Genomic DNA, 15,316 nt, shown 5'->3' with positions numbered 1-15,316 from the left:
ACACAGTGGCATATCATCTGTAAATAGAAGAAGTTCACATCCACCAGGACTCTTCCAAGAGAGTTCCTGTATGGTGGAGTGACAAGATGGAAGGCACTTCTGACTAACAGGCACATGGCAGCCCGCCTGGAGTACCTGAAGCACTTGAAGGACTCTCAGGCCTCAGAAACAAAATTCTCTGGTCTGATGAGACAAAGATTGAACTCTTTGTTGTGAATGCCAGGCGTCATGTTTGGAGGAGACCAGGCACCATCCCTTCAGTGAAGCATGGTGGTGGCAGCATCATGCTGTGGGATGTTTTTCAGTGGCAGGAACTGGGAGACTAGTCAGGATTGAGGGAAAGATGAATGCAGCAATGTACAGAGACATCCTGGATGAAAACCTGCTCCAGAGCGCTCTTGACGTCAGACTGGGGCGGCGGTTCATCCTTTCAGCAGGACAGTAACCTGAAGCACACAGTGAAGATATCAAAGGAGTGGCTTCAGGTCAACTCTGTGAATGTCCTTGAGTGGCCCAGCCAGAGCCCAGATGTGAATCTGAGTCAACATATCTGGAGAGATCTGAAAATGGTTGTGCACTGACATTTCCAGTCCAGGCTGAAGGAGCTTGAGAGGTAATGCAAAGAAGAATGGGCAAAACTGCCAAAAGATGGGTGTGCCATCCTCTTCAAGAAGACCTGAGGCTGCAATTGCTGCCAAAGGTGAATCAACAAAATACTGAGCAAAGGGTGTGAGTACTTATGTATATGTGATCTCTTAGTGTTTTATTTTGAATTCATTTGCATAAATTTCATAAAAAGCTTTTTTCATGTTGTCATTATGGGGTTTTGTGAATAGAATTCTGAGAAAGGAATTTACTCTACAAAATGAAATGAATTTACTCCATTTTGGAATAAGGCTGCAACATCGCAAAATGTGGAAAAAAAATGAAGCGCTGTGAATATTTTCTGGATACACTGTATGTAAACAGGACAAAAGTATTATAGATCAATAAAAAGGGTGTGAGGAGGGGTCTAAACCATAAGTCCTGTATAAGCCATGGGACCCGTTGGTGCCAGTACCTCCTGTGTTCATCATGTGGAGTATGAGATTAAATAACTCCCTACAGGTGAGTCGCGAGTCCAATGCAGGTTATTTGCTGAGGCAAAGCCACTCCCCTTTTACAGATGGTTGGACTGGGACACAGACAGATGATGTAGATGTTTGTAGCCCAACTCTTATACAAAACACTACCTACTCTGCCAGGAAATGGAACTAGCCTAGCCAAAATAATACCCCTTGGTATAGCCCAGAATATACCCAGGGTGTCAAACGGCCTTGCCCACTGTAATTCGAGATGTACTTGGGCAGTTGCACTGTGCTTAATGTGTATTACTGAGTGATACATCGACAGTTGGAACTCAAAAGTTGGAATAATCATCATAAATTCAGATTTGTTTCCTTCCATTTTTGTTTGTTTGGCATTTTGTTTGCCTTCATGCCACAGTCTGTTTTGGTTCTTTAAACAGTCACGCAAAGTACTCTGAACATCCTAAGGGCCACTCGATATGTTGCAGTGTTGATGAGTGTGGTTTAATTTGAAGTGTACAGTTAAGCTGAATGGCTTGAAATCAATATTGGTGGCACTCATTTCACTGCCTTTGTGGACTGTATTTTTCTGCCAACACGGAGGCGTTAACAGAGTGACTCACGCAACGTCTGGAACTTTATTCGCCAGCATACAATGAGGCAAAGTGTGGCGATTGCCGTGGTTTGTGTGTGTACTAGCTATATGCACATTTGACGACTTTGAAGGATACGGTGTTAGTCTGCATGCAGTTTTCATAAGGAAGGCTGAGGGGACAAAGGCGTTATGTTCCCGAGTCCGGCAAAAAGTGCTGAAATGGCCTTTATTGATCGCCAGCAAGGGGAGTCAAAACAATCACCATGAATTAATCTCCTCAAGGTCTCAGACGAAGGGGATTAACAAAATTATCAGGCCTCTATTCCAGCCATTTATTGTCGACGTTGGTGTTGACAAAAGCCTGGATCAGCTGCGAGAACATTTCTGGGACAGGGTGGTAATACTCGTAATGGAAGCGTTCTTAAGGAGAAACTAACAACAGTGTAAACACAGAAGATAAGTGCTTTCCTGGCCCGGCGGTATTGATCACGAATAGGCTTGATGCTCAACTTTGCAGTGTGACTTGTATTTTCCTGCTGGCTTTTGATAGCCAGCTGTTAACACGCCGCGCTTTTACCAACTGCTTTTTCTTCTTCTTCTTCTTCTTCGTTTGTTGTGTTAAGACGTGGGAAGCTACGCTTAAATGTGTAGCCTCATTCCAAAATGCGCAAGTGGGATGTGAAGCGTAATAAAAAAAAAAAAAGAGAGACAAAAAAGTATAACAAAGCCATTGTTTCAAATCGTCAGCAATGAAAACGGAATTAGCAGTAGCGCCACGGGCGTGTTGGTCTCAAAACATTATCCAATCAAATGGGTTTGCCTCTTTCTTTGGTGGCCTTTTCCTCTACTCTTCCCCCCTCTTACCCGTGGACTTGTAGTTAATTAATTTGCAGATTTTCTTTTCAATAAAATGCTTACAAAAAGATAAGTGTGACTTTATTAACAGTTTCTTCGTCAGCAGATGGTGTTCTGCAGGCCTGCCATGTTGAATTAGTGATGACGCTGTCGTTTTATGTGCTCTCTACTGCGGCAATCCGTAAAACTCCTAATTAAGGCTGCAAATTAATACTATTTCTTCCATGTTATACCCAATCATTCCACTCTGAATTGAGAAAAACAAACAACAAATGTACAGGTAAGCGTGCCATTAGGATGCTCTTGCTATCCCCCCCGTTTACAAGTTTCTCCTTTTATGTTCGGAATCCCTATTCTTACGGCCATTTGTTCTATTTTAAGAATAATTCAATGCTGACTGAAGATGCCAAAGCATTTGTTGGCTTGTTTGTGCTCAGCGTTTACAACATGTGTGGTTCCTTGCAGCAAAATCTTAGTAAACTCCATTGACTTAATCCCTCCTATGTTTTATTAAAAACAAATTATGTCCAACTGCACTGCCGGTAATCCAGCGCATCAAGTATTGGTAACTGCCTGAAGAAGTGCTTGCATTTTAATTAAGAGCCCAAGTAAGGAGGCAAGCAGAGTGTGCGGATTAGTGTGTTTACTTGGGAAGAGATGGGGGTGGGGGGGGGGAGTGAAAGAGAGAGAGAGAGAGGGAAAATAAGAGCTTCATTTCAATTTTTTAATCTGGTCCTGGATCAGCTCCAAGTGTACAGTGACTTGACATATTTTTGGAATCGAGTCGCTGATCCCTTTTGGCAAACCACAAACAAAGACCTGTTCAGTGTTCGCATATCCCACACATTATCCATTTTAAAGTGTCCAGGTGAAGTATGTCATCTTAGTCAAAACATCTGCTGTTTAAAAAAAAAAAAAAAAAAAAAAAAAAAAAAAAAATCCATGCCTTGAAATCCCGTAGGTTGCTGTCAAATGATACCGTATAAGATGCACCTGTTAAAAAAAAAAAAAAAAGGCCCCTTGAAGAGGAAAAACCTCTGACTCAGTTAGCTGTTGTGGTAACGTAAACTGTTTGACAGTTTATTTAGTAGGTTTTCATCGTTGTTGGTAGCATTGTCCCATCTGGTAAGATGATGAACAATTGAGAAAACGTTTCTCAACATTGCACCCTGTGAGTCAGAATAGCACACATTCTTGAGGGATGTTGGTTTCTCAGAACGCAAAAGATGGAGAACCAAGCCCTACTTTTTCTGTGTCAGGCTTAAAACTTCTCAATGGTCCTCCTAATTCTGGGCATTGTAACAGTGGTTCCTTTCTTTGAAGCAGTCTTCCATTCTTGTCTCATTTTTATTTTCCACCATGACTCAGTACAACTTAATTTCTCTCTTGCATCTATCAGAACTCAAAGGGGAAGCCCATCATCCATGTGTCTATGCTATTGTTGACAGCACTGGGACAATGAGGTGAGGTTGCTTGGTAACTTTGCTTTTGGGATAAATACATTTGTTCTACCCACTGATCCAAATTCATTCAGATCAGTGGCCCTACCAGGCAGACACTCAGACAAAGTTGGGAATACGCCTTATTTGCCTTAACACTGGACTTCCGGCCACCTCGGCTGCACCCACGCTTTGAGCGTGGTGCTCGGTTCAGTGGGACCACACAACTCCACAGTGAAGAACCAACAGACACTTCATCCTAAACTTGCAATTTTTTGAAGAGATTCTTTCTGTGTTTGGACCAAGAAGTGCACTGAGCCTGCAGCAAGCTTTGAACTTCCCCAGGAGTGTTGATTTTTCAATCCTCCTCACCCATTCCTGCATCTACTTTTCTGTACACAGATCTAAAAGCTGATTTGTCAAAAAGTAATGTCATCCTTGTGATTGGTTTCCTTTGGTACATTAGTGGCAAAAACCTAGGCTTATAGTTCTTTCATCTTGGCTATCTGTTGAAATAGAAGATGATTGTCTTCTAATTTCAGCAGCTTTGCTGCTGTGTTTGGTCAGAAGGAGAGACTTGAGCAGAAGAGCACAACATGTTCTCTAAGCTCTTATTTTTGCCACTTGTTTTTCATTGCTGGAATGTTTGAAGTGACCCACTCCTTGATGAATGAGGGATCTGCATGAGTGTTTCACATCTGTTGAAGCGAATGTTGCTCCTCTTGAGTGTTGCTGAAAGGATGCCCTTATATGTATTCCTTCTGCCCTCCACTCAATCAGTTTCTTTCCTTGAGCTGACCTTAAAACATTGAAGTCAGATGCCGGCAGTCCTGCCTGTCCTGCCTGATGAAGATGACCGTTGATTATGGCTTCAATGCTGGTGGACTTGGGTTCTCTGGGGCATTCAGCCTGGTTTGTCGGTCCTCTAGGCTAATCATTAAAATGTTGGAAAGATGACATTAATGGAGCCTTAAAAGTGGTTATGGTGTCTGTTGCAGGTTCTCCAGGTTTCTGATTCATAGAAAAGTGGTCAAGATGACTGCTTTGTATGTTAGGATTAAAACCAGTCACAGTTAATGTCCGGAGTAGTGGAGAGGCAATTTCATAGACCATTGAAACTTAACATCCTCATGTATTTTGACCTCTTTGTAACTTCTGAACCCTTTTAACAAAATAGCTGAGTGTTGATGAAGAATCTTGATTTTTGTTCCGGATGATGTAGAGCCCCATTTTCTTGTTTATGTTGTAGGAAAGACCCAGCAAAAATTTCTACTTTCAGATAAAATGGGATGAGAAAGCTGTAGACAAAGGCAAGTCTGACCCTCAGGTATCTCTGTGTATATAGTATAATTGATGTTCTCAGACATAATCCCTTGTGGGACTTGAACACTGTTGGAAACTTCAATGAGAGATTGCTGCTTGTTGAAGAAGTCATGGCCACTGTTTGATCAAAGAGGTTCTGCTTCCAACACCCACCCGTTTCTGGCAGTGCCTTCATCTAGATCAATGCAGAAGTTGACTTACGAAATCCCAAGCTTCTTGGAACTCTGCATGTTCACTTTTCCATTTCAAGTTTGAGGTCATGATGAGGTCATGTGTAGACTATGTGCCGTTCTAATGCAGGCAATCCCTAAAATTCTTACAATCGCGTTCGTAAAAAGCACTGAGTTGATTGTTTTCCTCATAAGGCACCCATTTATTTAGCCCTGAGCTGTGAGAAATTTGGTACCACTATATTGAAGCATCTCCTTGCATTTAAAAAGCAAATGCGTTCTAACACCAATTGTTATTGTTTGTGTGAACTTTTCTAATTGTGGACACAAAGCCTGTCTTTGAGTTATATAAATGCTTCCTATTACCATTAAAAATCTGTCTTTAGCCTGTGAACGCCAAACCAACTCAGCTTGTTCCTTTATCAGCTTACAACCAGAGTTCTCTGGGTGCTCATAAATCCAGTGAATATTGTTCATTGTGGGTTTCCCGTCTTACTAAACAAGAAAAAAAGCCCATAATTACAGAATTTGCTGCAGTTCGAGAACGTCACCCAAAACTTTATGTTCCCATTAATGGGAAATATGGTAATTAGTTTTTCATATCCCCTCATACATTGGAGGTTGATATAACTTATTCATGACCGCAAAAACAAGAATTGCTGTTGTCTGTCCATTTTTATTTGAACAGTGTTTGATGGAAGGAAGGGCTTTACCAATTTGACGAGCAACTGAGCTTTTCCACTTCTCTCCATTCCTGGTACGGTGAAGCTGAAAAGATTCCAGGGGAAATGCAATCAGTCTGAGGGGACGAAGGTATATTTTTTCAAACAAAATGAAATTACACTGACCTCCTGAGTAGCATTTATAAGTGAGCCACTTGCAGAACTGACATGTTCGCAAAGTAACCATAAAAAACATAAGAATACTCTGGTTTGTGATGATGAGGCACTGCGCACACCTTTTCACCTTATAGACGTGTGATTCTGCATCCTTTCATCTCATTTAGAAAGTGCCAATGGGCCGTTGCCTGACTGTATACAGTATTTGGGTTTTCAGTTTGACCTGCGACCAAATAAATAAAAAGCATTCATGCACATTCCAGTTCTGAGTACAATGGTGGCTCCAAAGGTTTTCTTTATTGGTGAGGTTAGATGAAGGCATCATTTGGGTGTTTTATTAAAGCATTTTATTTATTTTTATTTTTTTTGCATATCATATGATAGTTTTTAAGATGGGTGGATTGGTTATTTAACATTATGACCAGCTTGTTGCCCTACTCACCATGGAATAACAGCGACGATAACTTCACCAAGCTCTCGAGCCATGTTAACAGAGCTAACTATGCTCACATCCAAATTAAATAACGTGAAAATTTCACTTGACAGAAATACTGAAGCACAGACTTCTTACCTCGTCTATTCCTGCGATTACCTGCACAACAAGCGTTATTATCTTGGATATTAAGCACTCAAAAAGGACAGAATATGTAGTAGCCACTGCTTGGTGTCTCTGCTAACAAGGCTCTCTGGCAGAGTGCTTTTTCACCCAAATGACGACATCCCAAATTATTCATAATTCGTTCTAAAATACCTTAAACTGATGAATTGTAAAAATTCCTCACCCTCTCCACAGTGCAGTTCCCATGAAAGGGGAAACAAGCTATGGAGGCCAAAGTCATTTTATTTGTAGCAGGTTGCAAACATGTATATTTTTCTCTAAAGTTGGGGATTTTAGCATTGGGGTCTATGGAGAGTAACTCTGTTGACGCCAGCCTCGAGTGGGCCATTTCTTTAAATGGATGGAAGTTTGGGGCTTGGGCAAATCACAAATGCAAATTTTGGAAATTTGTCACAACTTGCAGGCAGAACAAGAGTAAAATTACACGGCTAACAACAGACAGGCAGGATGGAGGCTTTTCTTTTGTCTTTTGATCATTGTAAATGTTGGACTACAGTCCTCCAATTTCAAAACATATTCTGGTTCCTGAACATCAGACCTGATTCACTTATACTCATGCTAGCATATAATACAAATAAAACAACAAAAAAAAAAATGCTACATTTTGCGTTTTGTCTGTGGCATAAATTCACTTCTGATGCAACAATGGTGCATAAGTGGTATTTCATTGGTGTGATTGAAAATGGGGGTGCTATAGGACTACATCAGTTAGAGTATTGTCTTAAAATAGGATATTTACTGGGAAATATCTGTTTTATGGTGGTGCTGAATTTCTTGGGGGGCCTCCAGCCCTATTGAACCCCACCTTAAGGCCACCTATGACTCCATCTGTACACAGATGTGTATGTCTGCTTCTACAGATGCTGTTTCTGTGTAGTCTTAATTTTAGTGTTGATTTTGGTTATTCATGTGCACATATTGACACTGTGTGGCAGAAGGTAAAAGGCTGGCTGTTTATTCAGTGTTATACACTCAGGTCCATGGAAAGTTGCATCACTGCTGACTGAGAAAGTGCAAGGCAAAACTTGTGGCAACAACAAGGACAAACCCGAGGTTGATTTACATATACCGATGGTGGAAAACCGACAGCAGGGTATTTATTTTAGTACAAGTTACACACAGATTTATACATAATAAACTGGAATCACTGGTTTGACATCACAGTAATTAACATCTGGCATCATGTAAAGTTGGCTTCCTGTTTGAATTAATTCATTATTCAAAATGATTGTGTTTCACACCATTATATGATTATTCCATGACGGTGGTCTTTTATGATTGTTTTTCTACTATCAACACTGGGCTGGTCTGCACACACTGCTAAGATCATTGTGTTCCTCCACACCAGTGTCTTGTGCTGTGTCCTCAGATTTGTCCTTTACAGATTGCTGTGCATCCTCCCGTTGCTCCAGCATGGAGCAGTAATTACACTTGCACCCATCGTGCGCTGTTGTCACCACACAATACTGTATAGCATGAAAACACATCCCCACCTACCTGCGTGTTTTCTCCATCAGCATTTTCTTCTTCAGAAAGATGAAAACCTTCCTCTTGATGCATTTCCAACAGTCCACGGCTTTAATTGCTTGTGTTTATTTACAAGTTTGAATTTACTCTGTCCTTTGCTGTCCGATGCGTTTTTGTATGGTTCAACAAAAGTTCTCCAGCAGCAATTTTTCATTGCTCTCCCTCACCACCTCACCCTGCACGTAAATGGGCAAATTGCTTAAATCGGCTAAAAGAGGGCCACGTAGTGGAGATGGGTGGTTGGGTGTGCTGCTACAATGCCACAGCGAAAATAATAGTTTATAAATTGCAGGCTCGTCCAAATGAAACACTCCCACAATGCAATCCTGCTCAGAGCAGAGTTATTATTCACCCAGGGCACCTGCGTTGACATTGTGCTGCAGGAAAGTGCAAAGTAGTCACACATTTGCTTTCTCACCTGAAACTGTTGGCGGTATGCAAAAGCCATCTTGAAAGCCACAGTTAGATTTCACGGGGCTGCGGACGTGTGATGTCAGCGTATGGATATCTGGGGAAATGAGTGAGCTGGTGTGCTGGTAGGGCGGCGCGCTTACTGAGATCATGATTATAGCTGTGTCTAAACTCCAGTCCCTTTGTGACAGAGCCATTAGCAGGCTGTCACACTCTTGGGTGCACGCTATGTATGTGAGTGCTAATACTAATGCACTGACTCCATATCACAGTCTCTTTCCAGATTGTACCTTACACTAAGGCATTGACCCTGCATTGTCGGATCTTGTTAAAAAACAAATGCAAGTAACCTGAAGTTAGTGTTATTAGTTTCCAGGTGTTGTGTAATGGATCAGTTGGTGGTGTCATTAGCAGGCTGTTAAATCACATTGCTCTTCAACCGATGTGCGCTTTATAGCTGCAACTGTTTATGGCTCTGTTCAAACAGGATGTAATTTTTATGGAAAGAACAATCAGGTCAGGTCTAGGAGTGTGTGTTAGTGCTGCATGGTTCAGCATCCACCAATGTGCAGTACAGCCTTAGATCTTGATTGGAACCATCCGGGCAGACCAAAGGTCGATCCCTATCTGCTCAAGGCAGCTGTTCTGTGGGTGTCCCATTGGCGTAATACAGTTCTTGGGGTCCTCTGAAATCAGGTCAGGTCTAGGAGCGTGTGTTAGTGCTGCATGGTTCAGCATCCACCAATGTGCAGTACAGCCTTAGATCTTGATTGGAACCATCTGGGCAGACCAAAGGCCGATCCCTATCTGCTCAAGGCAGCTGTTCTGTGGGTGTCCCATTGGCCTAATACAGTTCTTGGGGTCCTCTGTACTGAGCCACATTCAGGTAGAAAAATGCACCACCTGACCATAGTGTCATGATTGAAGTTCTCCAACAGTAAAAGTATTATGCCTCACAACAACTGTTTTGTTTGTATTTGTTAGTATTTGTCACTAAAGCACTCCACGAAAGCAGCCAGTCTGGTTGAATAAAAATTAAAACAGGTGTCAAATAAAATAAAAACAGGTGTCAAATCCAAACATGAATTGTCCTCTGGATCCAGAAAACCTGACACATGAACTGTGGCATTGGAGAAGTTGATGTATCAACATGCTTTGACAAAAAAAAAAAAAAAAAAAAAATTCTTGCAAAGTATATTATTATCTTTCATTTCTGGGTCCAGCCAAGGTTTCCTGAAAATAGGTTTAAAGCTCACGAGAACAGTGCCAGTGATAAGTTACAAGTTAGCTCTGTTCAATAAAGAAGGACCCAGTCATGACCACAGATCTTTGAGTCAAGCTGGCAATGGGTCAGAAAGATACAGACTCGAAATGACAGCATAATGAGTATCTCTGCAGGGGAATTTACATAAAAACAGATGTATTTCCACTGTTTTCAACATGAATCTAATGATTCCACCTCCACATGACCATATGACATGACTCCAGCTGAACCAAACCAGGCTAAAAAAGTCTCATTGCCAAATTGATTGCCCATTTGCAAGGACTGTAGGTTTTAGAAGCTTTGGCCTTCTTCATTTGAGTGCAAATTGAGTGCCACTGTATTAAGTGGTGAGACAAGCATGCCGATAGATTACCTTTAGACACTCTCTTTAATTGTTGGCTATGGTGGCAAACCTTTTAAAAAGAAGAAAAGGGAAAAGGCTAAATCGGGAATGTTAAATGTTGAAGTTGTCGCTGGAGGGCTAACGAAATTAACAATGCAAGTAAACAACCTCATGCATGTACCAGTGCTATTGCCTCGCTTTTGTCGCGCTTCCTCAGTGGATTACAACAGGGAAAGCCTCAGGGTTATGCGCACTCTGGGTGGGAAGTGTGTGTATGTGTGGGCGGTTTTTGATTCGAGTTCAGAAATCCCAGCAACAACACAGTCTCCATCCTGCAACCACGAGGTTCAGGACAGTCTGAAAGAGTAACTGCTATCATCAATCAATTCGGGATGAAAAATATGTGCAGTAGTTGCACGTTGCCGAATTCCTACCATAAAATCACACCCGTTGCTATCTTCATGTGGCTCAGCCTTGGTGAATGTGTTGACAGAAGGTGGAGTGACCATTCCACCAACTCCATGGGAAGAGTTCTGCAGACTGGGCAACACATGGGAATGCCCACTTGGATGTGTTAGATAAATGGACACTTTTAGGAGATCTACATGAACCATTGGTGTGTTTGGATGATGGTCTATTAGGATCCCACTTCTGGGTTCAAATGGAGCTTAAAAACAGGTGGCAATTGGTTTCCCCAATGGGATAAAAACAACCAACCAACCATGTACCTCACTTTAAACCTCACAAATATATTTTTTTCCTAATTTACTCCAGTCATAACTGCCAGAGTCACCTTATTTATGTTTTCTTCCATGTAGATGATCGTTACCTGTTGTCCAGCTAACTGGGGTGTGTTTATTATTCTTGAAATAGGACAGATCCACACTCTTTGAACAGATCTGCAATGAAGCCAGGAGAGGGCACTTCTCCCCATCACACTTTACTAATGGGGTAAACTAGCAAATATATTGCACAAGTACATAGATGTGCATCTCGGGGGGCTTAAATCCTGTTCGACTGCTCCTCTTGGGAAAAGATAGAAGCTTAACAAATCAATTCCCCACAATTAATCTGCTGTGTCCTTTTTTGTCATAGACTCCAGCCAATGGAAACACTTTCCAAAAGCACACACAGAAATCTGAGTGAGGTTATGGATCAATAAGGAACCAATCAACAGATGACTCAGATGGATCCAACAGTTAACGAGTACTTTAGGATTAGGACGACAACGAATGCCCGTAATTTGTATACTCAGTTTATGCGCAATTAATCCTCTCCCCAGTGGGACAGGGCCCTTAGTCGTTGCACAAAGTGCTTAGTTGGCTAAAGTTTCACGTTACCGAACTAAAGTTTTTAGCCTGGTATAGAGGAGGCTAATGTTATTTTAGTTGACAAAACTTCAGTGTCTTATCTTCATGTACCACCACTTCAAGGAACACTCAAGCACCCCGACATCACTCGCATTCCTCCAAACGGACAGTTTCGTCTGCTTTTGGCCATGGTTGCAGCAGACGACTGTCATGATGTGTTTGTGACAGTTCTCACATTAGCCACCATGTGTCACTGTTGTGCTGAGCAGCACTGTGTACACAAAAAAGCTCGATGGAAATGTAGAAGAAGAACGGCTAGGCTAAGTTGTTCTGCAGTTTGTATGTGTTTGTTAATGAAACAAAGGCTGGATAGTTCATGACAACAACCAACCCAGAATTAAGCAAAACTGTTGCGCATTGGAGGCGTTTCTTGGCAACGGTGCTCATGAGGCCGCTATGCCTGTGAAAATTGTTGACTAACATAAGACCATTAATTTACAAGTTTGGCTGTCTTTGTGAAACTGAGATTAGATGGATAATGTTAGGTGACTAACTGTAGTCAACTAAGTGGGTTTAATAGACTTAAAGATTAGACTGCTTTGTGAAACCAGGACCTGGACTCTTCCTACAGCTGGCTGCCTGTCTAAGGTGAGCGTTCAGGGCAGAGGGACCTTAGTCAGGGATGTGACCAAGAACCTGATGGTCACTCTGTCAGAGCTCTAGCATTCCTGGCTGTGCACTGACACTCCCCATCCAACTTGATGGAGCTTGAGAGGTGCTGGAAAGAGGAATGGACAAAGCTGACCAAAAATGGGTGCACCAAACATTTTTTCATGTTGTCATTATGGGGTGTTGTGAGTAGAATTTTGAGGGGGAAAATGAATTTACTCCATTTTGGAAGAAAGCTGTAACATAACAAAATGTGGAAAAGGTGAAGTGCTGTGAATACTTTCCGGGTGCACTGTAGATTGATTCAAAACTATGCGTGAGCTATTTATGAATCCACTGGCTTTTAATTTATTTGCTAAGTACACAATTACATTCCTGTAAAGTAATACCTGCCTTCAAATGCTTCCTTATGTGGCTTACACTGAGGAATTTATTGCATGCTTTGTTTTTTTTTCTTCCACACTTAAGGACATTAAATTCACACTTAGGGACATTAAATTTATCACTTGAGTGCCTTAATTAAGGAACAGCAAACAGCAGCTTTACTGACACAGTCATGCTTCAGCACAGGGCCTGGCTTACAGTGTGTTTGCCAAAGAGGTAAACCACGTTTCAGTCGTACGGTTTACTCCAAGCCGCCATTTTTAGCATCATTCGGCAACACTGGTGGCATATATCTCTGCAGGCTGGGATCCAAGCCCCTCCAGAGACGATGCTCTTTTCTTGAACGTAGGCTCGGGATTTGGATTTTTAACAAAGCCCTTTTCAGTTTGTTGTCTCCGCACATGAATATGTATTTGCGTTTGCTTGATTCAATGAGGGGAAAATGTGATTGTTGATTTTTTTTTTCTTTTTTTTTTCATGTTAGACACATTTCCTTCATTAACACTTGTTATGTTGTTGGCCAGACTGGATGACTGAAGTACAGTTTTATTTGTTGCGCATTTCAGACAACACAAACTTCAATGGGACACGAAGACAAGTCGTTCTTTATCTCTCTGGCACTTTTTTTTCTGGACATCTTTATGCAAATTTGAAGCTTGAAACATCTTCTGTATTTTTCCACTTAATTTTAGCTTTGTTTTAGGTTTGTTTTTGGAGCTCATACCATTAGACAATAAATCTTTGTGGTTTTGGAAGTGCGGCATTTTCAAATCTCAGTCTGAGACTACAAATTGGTCCATGCCAATTTCCATGTGAGCCAAGTTTCATTCAAGGAACAGTGTTTATTTTTAATTGGCTGTAAAAAATAAAAAATAAAAAAAAATAAATGATTGTCTTGGTGAGTATGGATGCAGTCCAGTACTGTGTGTTTTGATTTAAAATTAACCACATTGTTGAGATTTGTTTGACTGAAGGCTTGACTGGTTCAGGCCCTGATTGTCACAGCTTAATCTTGATTCAAACTTTTAATCAATGTTCCAAAGCATGAGCATTTTCAAAATGTTATAGAATCATGTTTCGAGTTTGTCATCGTTAATTTGCAGTACCTATGAAAATGTTTCATATCATCCCCAGCCAAACGTTCTATCCATGTTGTATGGCTGGGGGGCCTGGCTGCCTTTTTGTTTCTGTCTTTTGTTTTTCCTTCCAGGTGGCTTGCATTTGGGACTGAGTGGCTGTGTAGCTGAGTTTATCAGGATCTCACCCTGATCACCTGCGGCTCGTCAGGACTCACAGCTGTGGTGCATCTACATGGATTGGAACATGGTGGCATTTAAGACTGGAGTACACAGTGTGTATTTGCCAGAGACTCGACCTTGTGACCAGACGGGTGAGATCGTCGTCTCGGGAGCCATCTCATCATCAGTGGATGCAGAGAACGTCCAGGTTTGATGCATGGTCTGTGAAAGAGGAGAGGGTGAGGTCTCACGCTCGTCAGCACACTTCCTGAGGTACGTTAGATTTTGTGACTAACATTTATACAGTCAGTAAATGTGGTGTCCCTCACACCTTATTATATTGAGCTGTATGTTGGTCGTTTAAATCAGCTTCCGCTGCAGTGAGTTTGTGAACTGGATGTTCCATGCCTGCAGGGTGGGAAGCTGATTAGTAATTAAGCCAGGAAGTGTTTGCTGTTTGTGCACCTTTGAGCGTTCTCTCTGTGTGTTGAGTGTGGACTCACATAATGATTCCTTCTTTCACAGACTCGGTTTGTCGCGGCCACCTGGGGGGTGTCGGCGGGGTCCTTGGGTCCGAACCAGTTCTGGCTTCGGACCGTTAGCGCTGCTGGGAGCGCACCGCAATCCACCACGCCAGACCGCGCACTTTTATATTTTTCACAGCACTGTTATGTTCATTAAACTCTGTTATCCTTTGTACCGTGCTCTGCTTATTTTATACTGGGTCCTTCAAACGCTGGTCGGTTCTCCGGGCTGCGTCCGACACATAACAATCCATTCCTTAATTCCAGTGCTTTGCTGTTCTATTGTATATTCGTCCCATGTTTCCTGCCACGTTGGGCATCATGTTTGTCCCAGTGGTTAATGGCTTAGCTTCTTTAGTAGAGAAGCTTGAATCTTCAACTGGACTGGGTTGCTTGATGCGAGGACGTTTCGCTTCAAATCGCAGAAGCTTCCTCAGCTAAAATTCTTGCTCTGGTGGTCTGACTTCTGTCTTGACTCTTGTCGAGAAGAATGATCCGAAGTCACAAAAGCTGGAGTTTTAAACCTAACCAGATCCCTCCTACAGAGAGGCAGACTGCTAAGGCTAGTGACTAAACAATAGCTCTAATTAGAACCTGTTGTGCTCTAGTTAGCACCCTCCTAATGACAGGGTAGCTGTGGCTCCCTTGACGACTCTGCTGATGACGTGAATGACTCATTACCATGAACAAAAGACTGAAACTGCTTTGACCTGACTACCCCATTGTAAACAGGGGATAA

This window comes from Thalassophryne amazonica, chromosome 23 (assembly GCF_902500255.1).
Source record: "Thalassophryne amazonica chromosome 23, fThaAma1.1, whole genome shotgun sequence".
Taxonomy (NCBI): domain Eukaryota; kingdom Metazoa; phylum Chordata; class Actinopteri; order Batrachoidiformes; family Batrachoididae; genus Thalassophryne; species Thalassophryne amazonica.
The sequence above is the reverse complement of the archived record's forward strand: the minus strand, read 5'-3'. Positions refer to the sequence as shown.